Here is a 25,678-nt window from a genome sequence, read left to right on the forward strand (position 1 = left end):
CCCTGTGTACTTCATATAACATTAAAACCTCTCTCTTCCCTGGAGCTGGTTGCACAAAGACAGTTTGACCGTGGCTTCGGTCCAGTGCATAGCCAGATTCCAGATATACATCTAACTTTTCTTGTTGCCCAAAGCTGTCCCATCGTTGACTATTTCTAAGTACAACCGATTCGCTATGTATTCTGGGTAAATTGAAACTCCTTTCAAACTAAAAAAACATGGCCCATGAAGAAACTTCTTCAAAGCCCCTCAGCTCCATTCAGTCCAGCAGAAAATTGGTGCCTGCGTGGAAGATTTTGTGGTGCATGTAGAAATGTATCTAAAAAGGTCTCTGGATAATCTTTTCCTTTTTATTGTTTACACCATGATGTTGGTAGCAAGCCACAAATTATGAGCCATGTTTTTTTGTTGTTTTTTTTGGTCAGTTGTCAGCAGGTTTCATTGATTATTACCATGGAAACACAGCTCTTACTTCTGAGATAGCCTGGGGGTAGGGTGCATAATCTTTTAGGCCTAAAATTAGCAAGTCTTTATTTTTTTGTGCAGCTGTCTACCTCATATTAGACTAGTCCAAGAGCAAACCTAATACTGGTAGAATTCTGTAGACCAGTCTAGCCCACCTTTGTTAAACCAGCCCCGTGTAAGGTTTTGAGCAACTATGGGAACTTTGTTTCTATAAGCATTTAACGAGATTAGTGCCCACCGACTCCTAAAACCGATGAACATTTCTCTTCCTCTACTGCGAGTCAGCCCAGCACACAATGTTGACTGTTGTTTGTCGAGTTCCTTCCAGACATTTTTCCATGGCTGTCACCACGACTGCTTGTCTGATGTAGGAACTTGAAGCTGCCGGTGATGTGCCTCTTTGCCGAAGCTTGAGAGGCGAGCTCTGAAGTACACGCAGTATGCTTTTGACAGAAAAATCTTCCACGAGTCCCAAGTTAGGTAGTTCATGAAGCCCTTTGTTATTGTGTTGTCAGTGCCAGTGCATTATGTGTCTTCACGGGCTGTTTTCTATGCCTGGTTGACAGTCGATACAGTGGATATAGACTAGCTGACTTTGAAAAAGTGCCGTTAGCCCTAAAACATATCTTTCATCGCCACTTCGAATCAAGTGCAAAGTGGACGATTATTCCGAGGCCCTTTTGAAGAGATGCCTTGAAGCCTGGCTATCCGGCCTGTGGGTTCACCTGTAAACACCGGTGTACCATTTGCATCGATGCCTATGCTAGATGTCACGTTTAAACTACCCATGGGTTACACTTGGAGACTCCCCAGGAAAAAAAACAGTTATGAATTTGCCTTTGTATGACTGACAAGTTCCACTGTGTCTAAAAATACATGATGAAATTAGGCCCTGGCTAAGTTTTGAGGTCAGTTTTCTATCTCGCAAAACACGTCTGACACAATCGGCGTTCCGGACCGAGCTTCTGCTTCGCAAAACCCAATGAACACAATCGGGGTTAACTGGTATCACAAGGGTGGTAAACAACGTCCTCTGTCGACTCGTGCAGACGAGCGTTAAGTTTGCCGTGAAGGTTCAACTGCATGAAACAAATCTTTGTTCAGCACCTGTTCAGTCTGTGCAGTGTCCTAAACTCTTGTAATGTTTGTGTTTAAATAAAATTAAGGCACCCAATGCCGAGACATGTGACAAAGAAGTTTTCCCCTTGGGGATAATTTACAATAAAGGGCTATTAAAGAGCGGGCTACTTCCATTCTTTTGACGCTAGAACTCCCAAAACGCTTTCGGGTGGTCCAAAGTGAAAGTAGTACCTCTCCGTCTCTGCGGCCGAACTGGGAGTGTGAACTCTCTGCCGTCTTTACCACACATTTTTTTGTGTGAATTGTTCGCTCGTTTCAGCTTGACCCAAATTTCATATTCAACAAACGGAAGTGACGTTGTGTGACTCCTGTCCATCATGCGGCTTATCCAGTGCAGCAGCCGAGGCCCTCACGAGAATCCGCGAGGCAGACGGATGCAGTAGTGCCGCTTTTTTCTTTTTTCACAAACGAAGATGAATTTTCACACTTGAATGTCTGCTTTTATTGCAATTTGATTATACATTCCAATTTGGAATATTCCTTAAGAGCCCTAGCTCTCAGCTAGACTCGAGCAGCTTCGTCAGGCCAAAGAGGAAGCCTGAGAGTGTGGAGTTAGGATCCGGTATAACAAAGCCAGGAATAAGTGTTGAAAAACAGCTTTTCTGCCAACCACCCATCATCGGTGTGGTGCGGTTTGTAAGACATTACCAACTACAGGAGACCATCCCTCCACACTGCAGGGAGCCGTCAACCCGCTGAGGACCTAAGTGGGTTTTACTGCAGGTTTGAAAAGCAAACTTTCCCATCGCTCACCCTCTCTAGCCACAATACACAACCAACTGCACTCCCTGCCAGCTACTCCCCCCTCCCCACCCGCACTCAGGATCTGTGTTGAGGATATGCGTCAGCTCTTCCAGAGACACAAGACCGGGAAGGCACCGGGCCTGGATGGCGTGTCATTCTCCTGTCTTAGAGTCTGTGCTGATCAGCTGGCCCCCATTTTCACGCTGATCTTCAGCAGATGACTGGAGCTGTGTGAAGTCCCCTCCTGCTCCAAGAGATCTACTACCATCCCGCTCCCCAAGAAACACCGTATCACAGGATGTGATCATGTAATCCTTCAAGAGGCCGGTGTTGGCCCACCTGAAGGACATCACAGGCCCCCTGCTCGACACCCTGCAGCTTGCTTACCGAGCAAACGGGTCAGTGGATGGTGCAGTCGATATGGGATTGCACAACATCTTCCAACTCCTCGACTCGCCAGCGACATACGCAAGGGCCCTGTTTGTGGACTTCAGCGTTCAACACCATCGTCCCAGATATCCTCCACTCCAAACTCACCTGGCTCATTGTACCAGCCCCCATCTGCCAGTGGATTAGAAACTTCCTGACAGACAGGAGGCAGCAGGTGAGGCTGGGGAAATCCTATCCAGCACCTGCACTGGCACCCACCAGCGATGTGTGTTCTCCTCTTCTCCTGCTACACAAATGACTGCACCTCAGGTGACCCATCTGTCAAACTCCCGAAGTTTGCGGACGACAACCATCATTGGCCTTATCTGGGATGGTGACGAATCTGCATATAGGCGGAAGGTTGATCAGCTGGCCCTCCGGTACGGCCATAGCAACCTGAAGCTGAACATGCTCAAAACAGTGGAGATGACAGTGGACTTCAGGAGGAGTCCCCCAACACTGTCCCCCCCCCACCAACCATACTCTACAGCATGGTGTCTATGGTGAAAATGTACAGATCTGTGGGATCCACAATCTCCCAGCACCTAAGGTGGGCATCCAACATAGACACAGTCATCTAAAAGGCCCAGTAGAGGATGTACTTTTCTCTGCCAGCTCAAGAAATTCCACCTGCCTCAGGAAGTGTTGATTCAGTTCAGTTCGATACTACAATAATCCAGTCCGGTTTACGGTAAACATCAACAATCAAATCTCCCCCATCACCAACTGCAATTTCACAGTATAAGAAGGCTAACCTGTCATTTTTCACTTCCTCCCTGGTGAATTTGATGTGGTTGTCTTAAGAGTTAACGTGGTCGGTGAAATGTGCTGCATCCTGAGATTTAATTTTAACCCAGGTGTCGTCCACAAATCTGAACCAATGGCTAGGTGGTGTTCCTGGATAGGACATCAGAGCCCTCTTTTCCACTTCCTCCATATACAAGTTGGCCACTACAGGTGAGACTGGGGAACCCATAGCGCACCCATGTCTCTGCCTATAGTACTGCCCCCTGTATGTGAAGTATGTAGACTGAAGACACAGCTTCAGGAGCAGACACACTTGGTCAGTGTTAAGTAGACAGATAGTACATCTATCGCCATCTTACAATGCTGTGATTGCAAACATTCCCAAATCCTCTGTGAATAGTTCACACGGCCATTGAAACTCTAATTAATCAGTTTCAATGGCCATTTGCATATGAAACTGATCATTGGTTTTGGTCGTTATTCAACTGTATTTCTTTATAAGGGTGGGTATACCTGCAGTCAGTTTAGACTGAAGAGGTCGCTTGATGAAACATTTCTGTTAATAAACATTGTTTCCAGGTGACCTGATTCAACTAGCTTTGGTTTTCTTACCTGGATTATTGAGCATTCATCAAGACATCTCGCCTCTTGATGCTGATTAACCGTTGGATTTCCAGGTCATTCCCATCAGACCAATCTTGCTTATTCTTCAGCTTATGTCCAAGAGTGGTTTCGCATGTGCCAGTGACTGCAGTCCTGAGCGTATCCCAGTGGCTTTCAGTATCATCTGGATGCCGCTACCCCACTCTTCCGAGCCGTCCTAGTTGCTACCCCCCCCCCCTCAGCCAATCCGGGGAGGGCTGCGGACTACCACACGCCTCCTCCGATACTTATGGAGTCGCCAGCCGCTTCTTTTCACCTGACAGTGAGGAGTTTCGCCAGGGGGACGTAGCGCGTGGGAGGATCACGCTATTCCCCCCAGCCCCCCCCCCCAAGTTTAAAAGACAAGCAAAACATGAACCTTTATACAGAGTAATCGCCACACATGCTCGTGTTTATGCGGGTCCGTTTATTTGTGTTTGATGTGCTGTAATTCCAACCAGCGCGTTATTATGTCGGGTGAAAACAGACTCTCCTGGGGCCCCTTGGAAACAGACTCTCCTGGGGCCCCTCGGAAACAGACTCTCCTGGGGCCCCTTGGAAACAGACTTTCCTGGGGCCCCTCGGAAACAGACTCTCCTGGGGCCCCTTGGAAACAGACTCTCCTGGGGCCCCTCGGAAACAGACTCTCCTGGGGCCCCTTGGAAACAGACTTTCCTGGGGCCCCTTGGAAACAGACTCTCCTGGGGCCCCTCGGAAACAGACCGTGATGCTGGACTGTGAGGTGGTGGAGCTGCAAGTAAAAAAAAGAAAGAAAGAAGAAAACAAAAACGAAAGGTTGTAAATAAGCTGGAATATGAAAAGAAACGACGTCATTGCAAAATCTGTGGACATATTGTAGCGAACTGGGGGGCACAACGCAACCGCAGGAACTGCCGCGGCCGGGACGCGAACCCGTATCGCCCGCACCGCAGGAGGCATCACTAACCGCTCGACTAAAGGATCAGACTCGCCAGCCAGCGGCCGAGTGTCTTCTTATCCACGCACGTTACAATATGATAATTCAAAGTAGCCATCTTTCTAAGCACGGGCTTCTTGAGTCAGTAGGGAAGGAAGTGGAAAAGTTGAAGAAAAATCACGAGGAAAAGGGCCTGATTTAAACTAGCGCGCTGTAAAGACGTATTTATTGTGTAAGTACAATAGCCATCGGTCATGTGTCACCAACCTTTACTGCGTTTGAACCAAGCAGCAACCAGCAGGGCAAGAAGTTGAAGCCACAAAAAAAAGAAAATCTGTTCCGGTGTTGGTCATTAAGAGAATTTTCAGCTTCTTTCATATCCGATATCAGTAAGATATTTTTCCACAAGAGGTTGGCATCTCGATCAAAATTATTTCTCAGTTAAGAAGATGTTGGAAGGGCGTCCGCGTGGCGTAGCGGTCTATTCCGTTGCCTACCAACATGGGGATCGCCGGTTCGAATCCCTGCGTTACCTCCGGCTTGGTCGGGCGTCCCTACAGACACAGGCCGTGTCCGCAGGTGGGAAGCCGGATGTGGGTGGGTGTGTGTCCTGGTCGCTGCACTAGCGCCTCCTCTGGTCAATTGGGGCGCCTGTTCCGGGGGGGGGGAAATAGCGGGATCCTCCCACGCGCTACGTCCCCCTGGCGAAACTCCTGACTGTCAGGTGAAAAGAAGCGGCTGGCGACTCCCCATGTATGACGAGGAGGCATGTGGTAGTCTGCAGCCCTCCCCGGATCGGCCGAGGGGGTGGAGCAGCGACCGGGACGGCTCGGTAGAGTGGGGTAATTGACCAGATACAATTGGTGAGAGAGGGGGGAAATAAAAAAAAAAAGAGGTAACACTTTAGTATGGGGAACATAAAAAAACGTAATTACTAGTGAATTAGTAATGATCAAGATGCCACTTCAGTATGGGGAACATATTCTAAGTAACAAAAACTTAATTTACAGTAATGTAACACTTTGAACACTTGTAGTTTTGTGTGTTGTTATGTAAGAACAGACCATATTCATTAAGTGTTAGTAAGGGAGAATAACTCTTCTTGTGGTACTACCACCTTATAAAGGCCATACTAAGCAAAGCATATTGAGATGGTACTACTAAAAGCAATACTTCTGAGGTTATAGAGGGAAAACTCATAGTTAATGGCTTACTGGTTGTAGAATAAGGCCATGCAGAATAAGGCATTAATGAGTACGTAATAATGACCAATGAAGAGCCAATATGTTGCTAATTTGCATGCTAATAAGCACCTAGTAATTAATGGTGACTACGTTCCCCATACTAAAGTGTTACCAAAAAAGATATTGAACAATGGCACTTTGAGGATGTGTCTGCCTTGATTGCCAGGTCTGTCAGCCTGTCTTCCGTTGAGGTCTCACCCTAGCTCCACCCACCCCGTGGCCCGAATTTTGATTTTCAGGCTCCAACACTCGACAAGATGGCAGCAAGTCAAACATGCGGCTTCAGAATTGGTGACGTCACGTCCATCCACCCCGTGGCCCGGATTTTGATTTTCAGGCTCCAACACTCGACAAGATGGCAGCAAGTCAAACACGCCCCTTCAGAATTGGTGACGTCACGTCCATCCACCCCGTGGCCCGGATTTTGATTTTCAGGCTCCAACACTCGACAAGATGGCAGCAAGTCAAACACGCGGCTTCAGAATTGGTGACGTCACGTCCATCCACCCCGTGGCCCGAATTTTGATTTTCAGGCTCCAACACTCGACAAGATGGCAGCAAGTCAAACATGCGGCTTCAGAATTGGTGACGTCACGTCCATCCACCCCGTGGCCCGAATTTTGATTTGGGTGCACGGGCACTTCTTACGTGGCGCGAGCCTCAGGGAGTTAATCCTGCAGCGGTGTTGTTGCCGTGTCCCTCCAAGGCCCTTAACGCTGCCCGAATTTGTTTTGCTTTTCTTTCTTTTTTTAAACACAAAATTTGACGACAAGTCCACTAAACGAAATGCAAACTTGACAGACAGGACGCCATATGGCAGTGTTCCTATGCACACGTGCACACGCACGCACGCACGCACACACACACACGCGCGCACACACACCGTGGGCCAAAATCTGAGTGTAATACTTGACAAACACTAATAACGTGTGTTATGACCAGCTGTTGCCTTTACACAGTATGCCAAATCTGAACATCTGTTCCCCCTACACTCCAAACACACACACACACACACACACACACACACACACACACACACACACACACACACGTGTACACTCCTCTCGTGTGCCTCTTTGCATGTGCTTCAGTACGTAATTTGATTGGCTGGCTAGCTGGCTACCTCGCTGGCTCAAGAGTGGCTTATTAAATGGCGTTGGCTGGCTGACACACTGGCTGACTGGTTTGATTAGCAGCTGACTGACTGATTTATTGAGTACCTCGGTATGTGAATGACTGGCCGGTGGAGGAGCGGGCTGAAGGATTTCAGTGATTGACTGAGTAGTTCTTGAAGTGACAGGAGAGCTGGCGGCTTATTGACCGGCTGCGTAAATGAGCACGGGATTCCCTGACTGACTAATGGACTGAAGGTGAGACTGACGAACTGACTGGCCGACGGAAGAACTGCCGTTCTCCCCCTCTGGCCGACTCCTGATTTGAAAGAGGACTTGTCTTGTTCCATATCACAGGAGACTCTCCCCCCGTGAATATGGTAACACTTTAGTATGGGGAACGTAGTCACCATTAATTACTAGGTGCTTATTAGCATGCAAATTAGCAACATATTGGCTCTTAATTGGTCATTATTACGTACTCATTAATGCCTTATTCTGCATGGCCTTATTCTACAACCAGTAAGCCATTAACTATGAGTTGTCCCGCTATAACCTCAGAAGTATTGCTTATTAGTTGTACCATCTCAATATGCTTTGCTTAGTATGGACTTTATAAGGTGGTAGTACCACAAGAAGAGGTATTCTCCCTTACTAACACGTAATGAATATGCTCTGTTCTTACATAACAACACACAAAACTGCAAGTGTTCATAGTGTTAAATTACTGTAAATTAAGTTTTTGTTACTTAGAATATTGTAGCGAATTAGGGGGGGCAACCGCAGGAACTGCCGCGGGCGGGACGCGAACCCATATCGCCCGCACCGCAGGAGACATCGCTAATCGCTCGACTAAAGGGTCAGATCCGCCAGTCGGCGGCCAGCTTGTCTGGTTATCCATGCACGTTACACTACCCCCCTCCTTCGGGAAGCGCGTCCCCGCGCTTAAGCATATCAGCTCCTTCACGCCTCAGAGCGCATGCGCTTCCGATGGCCTTACGGTCGCCCCATCCCACTTCTGACAACAATGTAGCGAATTCAGGGGGCAGTCCGAGATGCCGTCGCCACAGCCGGGACGCGAACCCGTATCTCCTGTACCGCAAGCGACGACGTTAACCAGGCGGACCAACGTGTCTACTTATCCATGCACGTTACGATATGTTCCCCATACTAAAGTGACATCTTGATCATTACTAATTCACTAGTAATTAAGTTTTTTTATGTTCCCCATACTAAAGTGTTACCGTGAAAATTTTTGATTCGCAAGGCGCTAAGCCAAAAAAGCCATTTGGAGGCCATTTGATTCCTTATTAAATGGCGGGCTTTGATTGGCTGACTTGGACTTCCGTACACTGAGCGCTAACCTGGTGACTTCTTTTGCACTGGACAGCAGATTTGGACTGATAAGAAAATTGAGCCATGTTGATTTTCAGTCTCAACACAAGTGTCCACACACGTGTAGGCGCAGACACTTTGAAGGATACGTGACAAATCACGTCCATCTTCATCTCCGCGCGGAGATGCATTTGGTCACGCGTGTGCGCGTGTCTGCAGCTAATCTCGCATGCTAGTGGACCTATCAGCTTGAGATTGTTCTGCACAGGAAAGACTAGGGATGCACCGTGTAAACGTGTACACGTTTCAGGACTTCTGTGAATTTTGAACGTATGTCGGTGCTGTACCGCTAGAGGTCGCTCTGGCCAATGCCGTGGATTCACCGCTGTTGAGGTCGCCGATGTTGTAGGACACAACTAGGCTACACCATTTACAAAGTCTGGCTCAAGGTACCCCACTAGCCTCCTAAACCCCACGGACAAGGGCTGCACGTCGAGGGCAGCACCCATTTCGACTATGAAGTCGGTTATCTTTTCAGCCCGCGCCTCGCCAAGGCGAGCACCGTCTGTTGTTGTCCGTAACTTCTCACTCGGGGGTTTTAGTGCAGTGTTTCTCAACCGGGGGTCCGCGGACCCCTAGTGGTCCGTGGTGTAATTGCAAGGGGTCCGTGAAAATAAAATATCTTTTAAAAAAAAGATCCTATGACATTGATAGAAATCGGATTATTTTACTCAAATTTGACTCAGACCTTTATCTACCTAAACTATAAAGGGTAACAGGACTTTTTTTCTCTAATTACATGTTTCACAGGTGTAATTTATTGTATTTTAATAAGAGATCTCGCTCCCGTTTGCATTGTTAAAAGTCACTGCATAAAAATTCTGTTGTTACATATATCTGAAAGTTACTGAATACATATTCTGTTTTGTTACATATATCTGAAAGTTACTGCATAAGAATTCTGTTTTGTTAACTATATCTAAGTTACAACTGAAAGCTCTTATTTTTGCCCCAAAGAGTGAATAAATGCTATAATGCAATTTAAAATGCAGTTTCTACTGTTTCTATCAAATTGCAACCCCCCTCCCCCAAGATCAGGTGGAGGGGTCCTCAGGGTAGATCAAAAATACGCAGGGGGTCCAGCACCCCAAAAAGGTTGAGAACCACTGTTTTAGTCTGATGTGGTTGACCATGGACCCGGTACTCCCGCTGTAAGCCGGCTCTGACTGACAAATGCTGCATTTTGCTTTATTTCCTTCTCCGTTCTTTTCAAAAAACTCCCACATGGCGCTTCGCAGATTTTCACTAGCCGCCATCCCATGCTTCTGTCGCGCTCGCACTTGTCACGCAGCGAAGAATGATGACGTCATCACTCATTATATACAATACGTCGTAGCAAGATCAATAATAAAGTCTCAGCAAAACAGCACAAACTCGAGCCAAGTAGCTAGCAGGGGGGGGGGGGTGAAAGAACGGCTTCTACGTGGTTTTCTAGTATCTCGCTACGGACACACCTTATATGCAAAGTGACCGGTGTCTACGTATCCACCAGCACAGTTTGTCATTGGACACCATCTACAGTCAATCACAGATCTCTCTCGAGTGGCCGCAGACGCGCTGTTGTGGCCACTGAATTTCTCCGTGGTCACATCCCACCTCGGCACATAGCCCATCAATAGGACTTTTCAGATTCTGATGTCAGTTTCACTTTAAAGTCTATCAAAGAAGGCTGAATCAGTTCATCTGGAAACAACGTTTACTGACAGATACGTTTCATCACTCAGCTATGTGACATCTCCAGTCTAAACTGACTGCAGGTGTCCCCGCCCTTATAAACAATACAGTACAATACGGGTGCATAACGACCAAAACCAACAGCCAGTTTCATGTGCAAATATGGGTGTGACTAGGCTCAAAATCTCATATCACGGTATCGGTCCCTCATATCACAATAACGATACATATCACGATATAGCACATTTTCTGTAGTCAATGAATAAATAGTTTATGACCACATAGAAAGGCCTATTTCTTGTTCCATTTTGAGTTATATACTCACCAAATAAACGGTACTTACTCATATTTGATTATTTTTCACTTTTTATTTAGAGCTTTTGTGCAAATTTTCAATTAAGCATGTAACAAAATATAAAATATCAATGTATAAAACATAAAAAGGTAAATAGAAAACACTTTCCAACTATAATTGTAAAAAAAAATGCCTAAAATGTGAAGATATGGGCGGCACGGTGGCGCAGTGGTTAGCGCGGTCGCCTCACAGTAAGAAGGTCCTGGGTTCAAGCCCCGGGGTAGTCCAACCTTGGGGGTTGTCCCGGGTCATCCTCTGTGTGGAGTTTGCATGTTCTCCCCTTGTCTGGGTGGGTTTCCTCCGGGGGCTCCGGTTTCCTCCTACAGTCCAAAGACATGTAGGTCAGGTGAATCGGCCGTACTAAATTGTCCCTAGTTATGAATGTGTGTGTGTGTTGGCCTTGTGTGATAGTTTGGCGGCCTGTCCAGGGTGTCTCCCCGCCTGACACCCAATGACTGCTGGGATAGGCTCCAGCATCCCCGCCACCCTGAGAGCAGGATAGGCGGTTCAGATAATGGATGGATGTGAAGATGGTCAGAAATATAAAACCCATCATATAATACTCTTTAACAGTAGAACTGACTGAATTGTAGCAGCAAACAAAAGTAAATACAGGCCTAACATAAATACTTGTATGTAGTAAACAGTACAGTAAACAGTACATTCCCACGTAAACAAAACATTCCTTCAAGTTTGAATTATAGCATTATACGAAAACCACCAAAGTGCCATGAACAAAACACATACTTGGCAACCATTCTGCAATACTCTTGACATAAACGAGGCAACTCGACTTGAGTGTTTTCGGCTTGACGTTGTGCGCCTTGGGTCGAGTGTTCGCACCGACTCACAAAAGCCCCGTTTGTCGACTGTGTAAAACGGGGCCACGTCTTTGGAGATGCGAGTTGCAACGGCAGCTGTTATCTCCTTCCATCTTGGTGGTTCTTTGACATATGGTGTGCCGCAGACAAAAACCTCTGACAGCGTCTGAGTCTGGGGTTTGTTTTGAGCACTCTACTGGGCTTTCGAGGCCCTCGTCTCTAGACTCTCTCCATACTGTTTGACACGATTCTTGCGTAGGCGGTAAAAGAGGCTAGTGGTGTTTGAGCGAGTCTGTTGTGGGGGCCGGCGTGTGGTATATTTTGCAAAGTTTGGTTTTCTGGTCTGCGTCAGACTTTTCATACCTAAACCACTTCCATACGATAGGAGTAGCCCCTCTTTGAGGTACAAGCTCCTCGTTTTGCCCTGGCTGGTCGACCGGAGGCCTTCTGGTCGGAATCACCCCGTTTTGCGTTACGGTCACTGTCCTCCGTGTTTGTTTGTATTGCCTTCATGCCAATTTTCTCCCTGCATCCGTGCTGTGCAAGGAGTGGAAAGGGTTGTCCAAATGATGAAAAATATTGCCGTAAAGAGTGGGATTTGCGACACAACGAAATAAACGATGGCACTTAGTAGGAAACAACAGACGTTTTCTATCATCACGTGATATATATCGTCATTTTGCACAGCCCTAGGTGTGACCGTTAACGAGTTTCAATGGCCATATGTGCTATTCACAGAGGATTAGGGTATGCTGCAATCACAGTTTAGACTGAAGATGTCGCTTAGTTGGGCGAATAAACGTTGTATCCACATGGACAGATTCAACCTTCTCTGGTTTTCTTACCTGGATTATTGAGCATGCACCAAGTCACTTTAAAGTCTACATTTAGTAAAGGGATAGGACGATACGGTATACATAACAATGAGTCTTTGTCTTTCTCTGTCGGGAGAAGGATAAAGGCTTGTCTCAAAGTCATAGGAAGAATGCCTGAGGAGAGCGCCTCTTTAAACCTTGCTTGAAGAATTGGTGCCTTTTTATAAAATTCAGCTGTAAACCCATCAGGACCAGGTGACTTGTTATTTTGCATAGATTTAATGGCCATAATGACTTCAGGAATAGAAAGGTCTGCATTGCAGTTGGTATTTAGTTCCTCTGGCACAGTGGGAATGTTCAGTTTTTCAAAGAAGGTGTGTTGGGGATCAAGGTCATCACTACATTATGATGCGTAAAGGTTAGAGTAGAACCTCACAAAAGTTTTATTTATGTCATCAGGATGTATCAGTATCTCTCCTGTATGTGACTGGATCTTTATGATTGAGCGGGTGGCGGCTGCTTGACGAGCTTGCAGGGCCAGTTGCCTTATCTCTGAGTACATAGACATTGTCTGGATTTCAAGATAAGATGCATCAGTGGATTAAAGTGGATTAAAGATTGAATTCCGTTTGTAATCGTAAACGTGCCTGAGTCGAGGGTTGGGCATATTTTGAGTCCAGGATATGTTGAGAAATATCATATTGTCGAGTTTTTTTGACCTTTTCTTTTTTTATTGTAGAAGAATAAGCTATGATTTGCCCTCGGAGGTATACTTTAAGAGTCTCCCATAATGTGGCTTGGGACATCTCTGGGGAGGTGTTTATCTCTAGGAAAACTTGTATTTAGGCTGAAATGGACTCTATGAATTTGTCGTCCGACAATATAGGAGGGTAGAGTCTTCAGATTCTGTTGGGAGGCGGGGGGGGGGGGTGCCATCATAAGATGGCACCATGATCAGCTTTGACCATACTATTATATTAGGAAGTCTTAACCATGGGCAGCAATCTATTATTGAGTAGGAAATAGTCTATGTGGGTATGGGTATGGTGCACTTTAGAGAAAAAGGAATAAGCTCTGCTGTGGGGGAACTTAAACCTCCAAATATCTGACTGACCACATTGATTCGTGAAGTCACTCACCATTCCAGCTGACCCAGAGAGATTCTGGGGAGTGTTTGATGACCTATCCAAGGTGACATCTAGTACAAGATTGAAATCACCTTCTATTATGAGGAATCCATTGTCAAGCTTAGGTAGTCAAAAATAATTTTTCAAAATCATTGTCGTCACAGTTGGAGGCATATAATTTCACTGAAATCCCAGGATTGGGAAAGAGTTGTCCAACAACAATGATGTATCGCCTGTTAGGATCACTACTTATCTCTTCAGAATGAGAAGGGATGTTTTTCTGTATTAATATGGCTGTCCCTCTGGCTTCTGCATTAAATTTGGAGTGGTGTACTTGACCAATCCAAATTTGTTTAAGACCAGCAACACTGGCGTTACAGAGATGAGTTTGTTGTAAAAAGGCTATGTCTACCTTCAGTTGTTGCAAATGAGAGATGACTCTGTCTTTTAACCGGGTTGTTGACCCCTCTCTGCCAATACTCAGCAATGTAGACAGATGGTCAATTGAGCAGAATCCACAGTAGTGGAAGAGAAAAAGGTCAGTGCACATGCAGCACCATCCTCTAGAACACCACCTACACCAATATGCATGCCCACATGCCATATTGCAAGCAGCCATACCAACATGTACCCTGGCTCTGCCAAATGACGGAAGCTAAGCAGGTGTGGGCTTGGCTAGTACTTGGATGGGAGACCTCCCGGGAAAACTGAGTTGCTGCTGGAAGTTGTGTTGTTGGGCCAGTAGGGGACGGTCTTCCCTAATAATAGAAGTAACAAATATTAAATCCCAGCGCAGTGATGGGGACACTGTCCTGTAGGAGATGACATCCTTCGGATGAGACGTTAAACCGATGCCCTGACTCACTGTGGTCATTTAAGATCCCACGGCACTTATCGCAAAGAGTAGGGGGATTCTCCAATGTCCTGGCAAAATTCCCAACCTGGCTCTCTCCATCTGGCCACCTAATCATCCCCCCATGTAATTGTCTCAATGATTCCTCCCTCTCCACCTCAAACTGATGTGTGGTGAGTGTTCTGGTGCAAAATGGCTGCCATGCATCACCAAGGTGGTGCAACACATTTGTGGTGGTTGAGGTGAGTTCCTTCACTGTGAAGCACTTTGGGTGTCTAAAAAAAGCGCTATATAAATGTAATTATTATGATTACTTTTGGTTGTGTTCAGATCCATACAACTGCCTACCACCATCTTTTTGAAACGCAGCACACAAAGCAATAACAACTATCTGCTCTATGTGGACATTGTGTCCAAAGCTTTGTCTCCATATAGCCTGTCTACTCTGGTTACACCATGATAACGTACGCGCCACATTGTCTCCCCTTCATTCCACTACTCCCATACATACACGCTGGACACACAGGCTTTCCTGCAGTTCCTGTTAGCTACCCGTATGCTACCGCACATGCCTGGTGGAGAGCGGTTCCTGTTAGCTACCTGCATGCTACTGCACACGCCTGGCGGAGAGCGGTTCCTGTTAGCTACCTGCATGCTACTGCACACACCTGATGGAGAGCGGTTCCTGTTAGCTACCTGCATGCTACTGCACACGCCTGGCAGAGAGCGGTTCCTGTTAGCTACCTGCATGCTACTGCACACACCTGATGGAGAGCGGTTCCTGTTAGCTACCCGCATGCTACTGCACACGCCTGGCGGAGAGCGGTTCCTGTTAGCTACCTGCATGCTACCGCACACGCCTGGCGGAGAGCGGTTCCTGTTAGCTACCCGCATGCTACCGCACACGCCTGGCGGAGAGCGGTTCCTGTTAGCTACCCGCATGCTACCGCACACGCCTGGCAGAGATCTGCTCTCTACTGAGTGCACTCATCTAGTTTCTTGCTCTTTTTGATTGTTGCCCCTCTCTCTTCCTCCCTCCTCGACATCTTCTTATATTCCGCTAGGCATTTGTTTCTCTCTCCCTCTCCTTCCATATTCTCCCCCCTGCCCACGACCGTATGACGGACGGATAATCTTCCATCGGGTCTGTCTCGGAGTCGACGTGCTAACATTCTAGTTCATCAAACGTATACGCATCGACTTCCCTCTCTTCCTTCCCCTCCTCTCTTCCTTCCCCCTGTATTTTGCAAATTTTATTGTGTGGTAGAGGTGGAAGAGGAGAGAGTAAGAGGGGCGATTGGTATGCAAGGGCCACAACACCACGACAGGAAAAACCTAAATTGAAATGTCATTTCTCATTCATCACAAAACAGTGCTTTGGTGGGCTTGGACAGGACGTGCACGTAATGCCTGTGTGTGTGTGTGTGTGTGTGTGTGTGTGTGTGTGTGTGTGTGTGTGTGTGTGTGTGTGTGTGCGCATGCGCGTGTGTTGTGAATGTGTATGTGTATATGTATGTCTGTATTACACGCAGTACAAATTAAAGTCGACAGCGCAGGTCTTCATACTCGGCTTTTGGAGGCCTTGGATTTACTCTGTATGAGAACTATTCCACCACAGTGGGGGCAGGAACCTTATTTCCTCCCCCTTCCTCCCTCTTTTTCTTATGAACTGAAGAAGAGCTGGTTGAATTTCCCATTTGCATCCATGTATTTTTGATCAAAGAAAGTCGAATCAGTCCATCTGGACGGAACGTTTATTGAGACAGCAATGTTTCGTGACTCATCGGCGTGGCCTCTTCAGTCTGGAGACTGCTGACGTCATAAAAATAATTAAAATACCTTTTCCAATCAATCATTAGTACACAGGTGACTACAGGCCAAACTACACTACCGTTCAAAAGTTTGGGATCACCCAAACAATTTTGTGTTTTCCATGAAAAGTCACACTTATTCACCACCATATGTTGTGAAATGAATAGAAAATAGAGTCAAGACATTGACAAGGTGAGGCGTCTGTTTCTCAAACTAGAGACTCTAATGTACTTATCTTCTTGCTCAGTTGTGCAACGCGGCCTCCCACTTCTTTTTCTACTCTGGTTAGAGCCTGTTTGTGCTGTCCTCTGAAGGGAGTAGTACACACCGGTGTAGGAAATCTTCAATTTCTTAGCAATTTCTCGCATGGAATAGCCTTCATTTCTAAGAACAAGAATAGACTGTCGAGTTTCAGATGAAGGTTCTCTTTTTCCGGCCATTTTGAGCGTTTAATTGACCCCACAAATGTGATGCTCCAGAAACTCAATCTGCTCAAAGGAAGGTCAGTTTTGTAGCTTCTGTAACGAGCTAAACTGTTTTCAGATGTGTGAACATGATTGCACAAGGGTTTTCTAATCATCAATTAGCCTTCTGAGCCAATGAGCAAACACATTGTACCATTAGAACACTGGAGTGATAGTTGCTTGAAATGGGCCTCTATACACCTACGTAGATATTGCACCAAAAACCAGACATTTGCAGCTAGAATAGTCATTTACCACATTAGCAATGTATAGAGTGTATTTCTTTAAAGTTAAGACTAGTTTAAAGTTATCTTCATTGAACAGTACAGTGCTTTTCCTTCAAAAATATGGACATTTCAATGTGATCCCAAACTTTTGAACGGTAGTGTACATAGTAAAGATGGGCATGTTTGTGTTGCTGCCTCAGTCATGTGAAATGTAAGTTGACTTATCTGATAACAGACAATTCGCTCAGTTATTCTGATCATTTCGGCATCTCGCTTCACAAAGATGATTTATGCGTCATCTCTTAAATCGAGCAATATGTTACTGGAGTCTGGAAAGTAGTAAGGATGGACCGGCAGTCACCGAACGCCAGTTCCAGAGTAGGGTTGGGTGATGCGTCAGAATTTTCCTACAGGCCACCATCAGACCATCAGCCCAACAACCCCCCCCCCCCCCCCCGGTGGCATCTTCAGTGAAGGCAATCGTGGACATTTTCAGCGAATGGGATCGTGGAAGAGCTTGTCACGAAAAGAATGCAAAATACCCTAGTTGGGATTATTTTGGTTTTAAACCGGATGCAGCTGGCAAGCCGAAGTACCTAGATGAAGTAATTTTCCATCTTTACACATGAGTACTGCCAGCAAAATACTCTTAACGCTACCAATTTGCACAAGCATTAATGTGATAATATTAATTTTACTGAAACATGTAGCCCATAGGCTACACTCCTTCAATTAAACAAAATAAATCACCTTGAGATCTTTGCTGAGCAATACGCTGTGAAGACAGGCTGAACAGCTGTCCGACATGTTTTTTTGGGGGGGGGGGTTGTCTGATGGCTTCAGAGAAGGATGCCTCCGCTTGCAGCCTGCAAATGAACAAACAGGTGGGGATAACATAACTCCTATTAAATGAGCAGGGTGCACAACTGCACATACATACAGTTTTTGGTCTAGTTCCTAGTTCTCAAATATGATTAATGAATTGGTATTGCTTTCCAGCACCAACTGATGAGACAGCAACCAATATAGATGGCTTAATTGTCTTTTAGAAGCATCTTTGTTCTTTCTTTTTTTTTGTTTATGACTTTTAACTTGTTTGGTGGGGCAAGTAAATTTCTCTTCCACTTACCCTACAAAAAAATCCGCATATCCCGGACCAGCGGACAAGCCTTAATGTCGAGCCCTGCTGTTGGTTTAATTCATTCTCATTGCCCTCTGTGTCACTGTCTGCCATCTTGTCTGCAAGGATGATTTCAGTTTACGCATTTTGTCTCTTCTGTATTTTAACACAGACACTGGTGGAGTTCCCTTCAGTATTGAGCTTGTTTAAAGAATACAACGCCCCCAAGTGGCACTAAAACAGCGGTACAAAACCGCTCACAATTTTGTCATAAATGGTCAAACCTGCATGAAACCTTTCTTATGGGCTCTTAATATCACAAGTCACCAACCCATGGATGAATTTATGTAACATTTATCCATCCATTTAAGGAAAACTGTAGACTGGGGTGTTAATTCTTAGTGGGATCAGCAGTACTAGCAATCCTTTAACATTAGTCATTGGTTCACTGTCAAAAATATTGCTTAATGAGGCTTTAAAATGGCAAAAAAGCAAATATTACATTTCAAGTTGAGTCAATTTTATGTGTTTAGCCCAATATCACAAATTACAAATTTGCCTCAGGGAGCTTTATAGCAACACAACAACTTGTCCTTAGACCCTCGCATCGGATAAGGAACAACACCCTAAAAAAAAAAACCCTTTAACAGGGAGGGAAAACTTTCCCTCCATGTAATTCACACACACAGAAGAAGAGAAAGGGGAAGACATCATTCAGAGAGAGAGAAAATACAAGAGAGAAGAGAACAATTTGCAATAGTCAATAATCTATATCTATTATGTCGTCAGTGGAACAATGCTAGGTAAACTCACCGAGACAGAAACTGACCCGCCATGCAGTACAGGTTGGGAAGCACTCAACTTCAAGGCAACTAATTGTAGGTTAAGACAAAAAGAAGTGTTTTTTTAAGTTTGGATTTAAAGGATTCAGCAGACTGATTGTCTGATGGCAGCAGGCAGGTTACTCCAAAAGAACGAGGCCCGATAGGAAAAGGCCCTAACACCAGCTGACTTCTTTTTAACTTTGGGTACACACAGGAGCCTTGTATTTGAGAGCGAAGAGCTTGGAAGGAATATACGGATTAACTGGATCAGACAGGTAAGATGGGGCAAGCACTTTTAGGATTTTATAAATCAACAGAAGTACCTTGAAGTCTGATCTAACATGCATAGGAAGCCAATGAAGGGAGGCAAGAATTGGTGTAATATGGTCAAACTTTCTAGATTTAGGTAGGATTCTAGCTGTACTTCTGCTGCACTAGCTGCGCTACTTTTAGTACTAGCATGTGGCAGACCTGAAAAAGAACATTGCAATAATCAAGTCCAGATGAAACAAATGCATGTATTAGTCTCTACATCATCTATGGACAGGAAAGGCCAAATTTTAGCTGTTACGTTAGTGGAAAAAAGGCAGTCTTGGTGATTTATTTAATGTGCTTATCAAAGGAAAGGCTGGGATCAAATGTAACACCAAGATTTTTGGCTGCCACACTTGGTGAAATCACAGAGTTGTCGATTTTTATTGTTACTTCATCAAGTTGGTGTCTATAGCTAGCAGGGCAAATGAGCAGCATCTCAATTTTATCAGAATTTAAAAACAGAAAATTTAGTGATATCCAATTTTTCACTGCATCCAAGCAGGCCTCTAAATTAGTCATTTGAGTATGATCAACAGCCCTTATAGGCAAATAGAGCTAAGTATCATCTGCATAGCAATGGAAATTTATTCCATGACTGCGTATAATTTGGCCAAGAGGTGAAATATAAAGAGTAGAGGAGCCAAGAACTGAACCCTGAGGTACACCATATTTAACAGCAGAGAAATGTTATGTAATATTATTATAGCAGACACAATATGTTCTTCTAGATAAGTAGGACTTAAGCCATGAGAGAACTAAGCCAAAGACACCAAATTTACAATTTATTCTGTCTATTAGTATCCAGCGATCAATTGTGTCAAAGGCTGCACTGAGGTCCAGTAATGAAAGCACAGAAGTGGAATCAGTCTATAGTTAGTAGACGATCGTTCACCATTCTGGTCAGAGCAGTTTCAGTGGAGTGACAGGCCCTGGAAGCTGAATGAAAAGGTTCATATAGACGGATTTCTTCTATATGGGTCAAAAGTTGCTAACAATAGCAGGTCTGTTGTCAGGCCCGGGGCTAAGGCTATCTGGAGTGCTGTCACGTCTAACATAATCCTTGCCGAAAGAAGCTGCTCTAACTCTCGAACATGTCTTTCTAATAGAGACAACCCATCTGTAACTGCAGAACAGTCACCACACACCATTGTTTTAACAAGGCTGCTTTGACTGCAAATGCAATAGCGCTAACTGCTAAGCTAGGCTAAGCTTGACGCTAGTAACAAACTAGGAACGAGAGACTGCCTACTAAACACAAGTCGTTTGAGAAAGAAAACTGGAGAATCTAGTGATAAGTGAAGCAAGCCCAGAAAATAGCTAAATCAGTAGAACAAAAGAAGAGGTTAGGGCAGAATATAGAGAGAAGAAGAGATAGTAAGAGAACAAACAGCAGTTTTTGATATTGTGAAGCCGACTCTCAAGAGGGCAGAAGGCGGAAACAGCTGGCAGTGATCAAGATGGATTTAGATTATTATACTATGTTCTTGCATACCTGCAGCAAATGGTGGCAGGACGAGACGGTGTGCAAAATGTCGTAAATGTCTTCAAAAACAATGTTTTCAAATTTTGACATCTCCCACATCAATATTTCACCATTGTAAAACGAACACAGAAAACTGCTCAAATTGGACACAGTGGTACCCAATTTCCCCTCGGGCATGAATAAAGTGTTCTGATTCTGATTCACCTAATATCTTAAGTGAAGTTGCAGTAACAAATAGCAACTTATAGAATTAAATTAAATGGAGGGAAACACATTTTCTACAATAAGTAGAAAGCTGGAAAAAAGGAAACTCATCGTGACCTCTTTCTGCACTGCCCTTATCAGTTGCAGCAAGTAATGTTTAGAAATATTCTGTCAAGAGAATTTGATTATTATCTATTACGTGAATACGTAATGAGCATGTTTCACACAATGACACGATGAAGCCGCCTTCGGAAGGTCCAGTCTGATGCTGCTGCTGCTACCGAGCCACTCCGCCACAGCAGACGGGATCCAGGAGCCTTGACAATGCTTTGACAGTTGTTGGAAAAACAGACAGGAGAGCATAAAGAGAGAAAGGGGGGGGGGGGGAGACGGAGGGAAAGAGGAGCACAATCAGAACAGAATTACACACACACCACACACACACACACACACACACACACACACACACACACAGAGTTTCTTTACCCAGAAACTTTTTCTTTGTATTTTTTTTCCCCAGGTTGTCAAGTAGCTCCACTTTTCTCCTTGGCTAATTTGTTCCTCTGGGGCCACCACTGTCAAATGCCTTTTATGCCCTATCAAACAGTGACATCGAAGCAAAGAAATTATAGCGGCAACAATAGGAGTCCTGTAAACATTAATGATGAACCTTTTTTTTCTTTTTTTCTTGTATGAACATGATCATTCTGACACATAAGGTTTTTGGTAGTAAAGGAAATATTTAGCCATGTGTTCCCTGCTTTGTTCTTCATGAGATGACTTAAAACTACAGCATGTTTTGGGCTTGTACCTTAATTTGTTTTTAAGCAACTCAAATTTCAATTTTGGAGACACTTGGGGGTAAAACGGCAACAGTATTTGACAGTCGAGGGGAACCATTTTACACAACAAAGCAGCTTCCCCTGCATTGATCTGTCCGAGTTAAACAAGTTGGAGACTCATCTAGACCACATGATCTCACAAGGCGGTCAAAACAGACACCTTAATCATAACTTCTGAGAAACACTGAATTGTTGGGTCTTAACATTGGCTTGCAAAAAGCATCAAAAAAAGCCAGTTGTCGCCCATAAATATTATCTATTTGGGAATTAGAGTCAATGCTAAAACTGAATTTACACATGCTGTCACCATTTGCTCATTTTGAAAGCAACTTGAAGATATGATTTTAATAATTCATACAAAATGTCAGGTTCAGTTTCTGTACTCTTGCTTAACAGTGCTCCTCCACTGTCCGTCATCTACTGGCATCGTGCCAACCAATGAGCCATCCCTGGCGGGCCATCACAGAAGTCTTCTTTCTGGCTTTGGGAAAGACTTGGTTTTGTTCAAGAAAAGGGCCCTGCTGTCACAGAAATTGTTCAGAGCAAAATATTTTTGCACGTTTGCATGTCCTTGTGGAACCAGAAACTTGGCAACTAAAAATGCTAAACACAATTAAATGAATGAAAGATAGTTATACCCTCTACTCCTACTTCATGGATAACTACAAACCATGCCTTATACCCTCTACTCCTACTTCATGGATAACTACAAACCATGGCCGTTGTCTCTTGTATGGCAGTTTATATCCTGGTGAACTGTAAAACGTTTCCAGTGTCAAGCATGTTGGCAAGGAAACACTGAAAACGCTCTGTGCAGATATGTTTTAGGTCACTCTCATCACTTGTAGCAACTTGAATTTGAATGGCAGTTTATACCCTCCATATTTCAACAGTCTCTTGCCTCCATGCAGACCATCTGATGTTGAGAAACTTTCCTAATTTCACAAAGACAATGCCATTCTCATCACATATCTCCTTTAGTAGTCCTGTTCTTTTTGCGCCCCCTCTCTATAAATAAAAGCTCAGCAACTTGGCAACCTAGCAATTAAATGTCTCACAGTGTGGTACCATGCAATCAGCTGACTTTGTGCAGTTCTCGAGGGTGTGGGCAGTACACAGAATATGCACAAGGGAATCCCCGATTGCCACCATCTGATGCAATTTGGGAACGACCCCACTGTGAACTCCAACGCTGACTGCTGCTCCGTCTGTACACACCAAGACCAACTTCGTCTTCCGATGATCCCCTAAACCACAAGTATGGAAGAGCTGCTCCAATCTGACCTGTACCGCTCGGTTCACACTCGAATTAATTAATCCAATGAAATCTGAGGTAAACTCTCCGTCGCTAGACACAATTTCCTACTCCACTTGTGTCATGTCTTCTGATCCATCAAAGAGCACGCCCCCAAATTCGGCTGGCTTCAATTTTTCACTCAATTCTAAACTGATTGTCTGTGTGATGCTCTGCATGATGCGGGTTCCCCCTTCTTATGAATGATATGCACTCCTGACATTAACCCCAAGCCTCTTGAAAAGTGCAATATCGTCCTCATATGAACGCATCGGGCGTGCATGCTTCACTTTGTGAAAGGCCAACAGAAAAATATTACACAGTGCTTGACGCTGTTCTTCAGTCAGTTTGTCTTGCCACGTGTCAAGAGGGCAAGTGGATTTCTGATCATGGCTGCACCTGTTATCAATAGTTTGCACTGTGTTCACGTGCTCTTTACTCTTCTCGTGCTTTTCATAAGCTGGATGACGGAAATGTTTTGTCCCTATATTAAAGGTGCTGTTTTAGCCACGAGATTGGGATTTTCACAGCATATTTTGTACCACATCTCTGTGCGGGCGGCATGATGGCCCAGTGGTTAGCATGGTTGCCTAACAGCAAGAAGGTCCTGGGTTCGAGCCCTGGGGTAGTCCAACCTTGTGGGTCATCCCAGGTCATCCTCTGTGTGGAGTTTGCATGTTGTCTGTGTGGGTTTCCTCCGGGGGCTCCGGTTTCCTCTCACAGTCCAAAGACATGTAGGTCAGGTGAATCGGCCGCACTAAATTGTCCCTAGGTATGAATGTGTATGTGGGTCCTGTGATGGCCTGGTGGCCTGTCCAGGGTGTCTCCCCGCCTGCCACCCAATGACCGCTGGAATAGGCTCCAGCGTCCCCGTGACTCTGAGAGCAGGATAAGCGGTTCAGATAACGGATGGATGGATCTCTGTGCGGTCGTCATCTGTTTGGAGCCAGGCTACTCCCTGCAGCCACTTCTCTGTGAATGCACATTTTTTATGTACAGGTTCAGTCTTGCATTCCTTTGGAGGTGGTGCAACACTGAAGTAATTGCTTAATGTAGCTTGCTTCTTGGACATTTTGATGAATGGATGAAAATCCTAAAACCAGAGGGAAAAAATGTAACGTTAAGCTAGTTGTAACATAAGCTATTTGCCGGAGCTCAAGGTTTAGCAGTTAACCTTGCTAAAAACCCGCATCCACATAATCAAGAATGAAGGCTAAAAGTTGCACGATTAACAAGTTAATTATTAAAATTGACAATGTATTTCAACTCAGTAAAGTCTGGGAAACAATATCACATCCTGGCATTTTTAGCAAGCAAATATTTCCATTTGTCTCACAAAAGCCATGTTATACGTTGCCTTGTGACACATTAACCTGAGAAGCAGGGGCAACGTGACAAAATCTGTCAAGCCTCAGCTTTAATCCAAAGTCATACAAAGCATTCAGATGTCATACAGTTGGCAAAGTAAAAAAAAAAAAGATTGGACAAAAAGAATAGGCCTCAAAACCATCTCGGAGAAGAAAATTCGTTGTTTAACACAGCAAAATAGTGGCTACACCCTGCACAGCGGAGGACAGCTGTGCTCCAACTCTCCTGATTTCCACACTATACACCTGAACCTCATTTGGGGGGAGATTGCAGACTGGCAGAGAAACTCACTCATCTCTCAGATGGAGTATTTTTCAGGGCAGCTTTGAAATTCTGGATGAGGTCACTGCAGGTCTGACTATGGAGGCCCAATCATAAGCTAGAAATGTGGTTTGGTATGCTCTGTGATATGTGAAGCCATAAGAGTGTCAATTTTCCTCTCTTCTCCCTCACTTCCCCTCCTCACTTCTTTCATCTCCGCCAATGTACTCCGCTGAGCAGACAAATGGGAAGGGAGGAGAAGAGTAGTTGTGAAAAGTTGAGACAGTTAAAGAAAGCCTGCCATATTCTGCAATGACAAGCTAGTTAATAGTAAATATTTCATTTGTGAAAATACTCGTCCCACCATATCTCATCGGTGTTTGCTGTCTTCAAGGGTCAATTTCATTACCAACCAATTTACTTTAGTTATTTCCTGAATTTGACTTTAAACTCGTTAACACTACAAGTAAGATGCTCACTCATTTATCTGTGAATGTGTCTGTGATAAATGACAGCCAGATTCATTAAGGAGTAAGAGGTCTTCTCGTTCCATCATCGTCATCAGAGATGGCTATTTAGTACAATTTTTTTTCTTCCCTTTTTATTTGTCAGATTGAAATTGTCTGTGCATGATTGCGGGGCACAGATGGCCGGTGGTCTTTCCATGTCTTTAGCACTACATAGGTTTTAATGCGCACCATTCTGCAACCGATTGTAGACATCATTTGTAAACCAACTTGTGATGACCGGTTGACAATGCAAAGTGGATGTTTTGGCCTCTGAACAGCCGTTTGCTAGTTCATACTACTACTATAACTATTACTGCTGCCATTACGTGTGTGTTTATTATATGCTTAATGCTAACCTCTTCTATTTTTTAATGTCCAGCCTTTGTCTTTTTTTTTTTTTTTGGCAAATTCAGGTGACTCCACTGCCATCTCTCCTAAACATCTCCATGCCTCCACAGGTGTGTCGTCTGGACCAA

At 44.8% G+C, this 25,678-nt stretch overlaps 1 long non-coding RNA gene across 1 annotated transcript; it reads right to left on the minus strand.

Annotated features, from left to right (window-relative positions):
* Positions 1–18,198: 18,198 nt before the first annotated feature.
* LOC130126165 (uncharacterized) lies at positions 18,199–21,223 on the minus strand. Its single transcript, XR_008811707.1, has 3 exons — positions 21,156–21,223; positions 18,916–18,974; positions 18,199–18,221 (listed from the first exon to the last, which is right to left on the minus strand). It is a non-coding gene; the product is annotated as an uncharacterized LOC130126165 (long non-coding RNA).
* Positions 21,224–25,678: the final 4,455 nt, after the last annotated feature.

This window comes from Lampris incognitus, chromosome 16 (assembly GCF_029633865.1).
Source record: "Lampris incognitus isolate fLamInc1 chromosome 16, fLamInc1.hap2, whole genome shotgun sequence".
In the NCBI taxonomy this organism is placed as follows: Eukaryota; Metazoa; Chordata; class Actinopteri; order Lampriformes; family Lampridae; genus Lampris; species Lampris incognitus.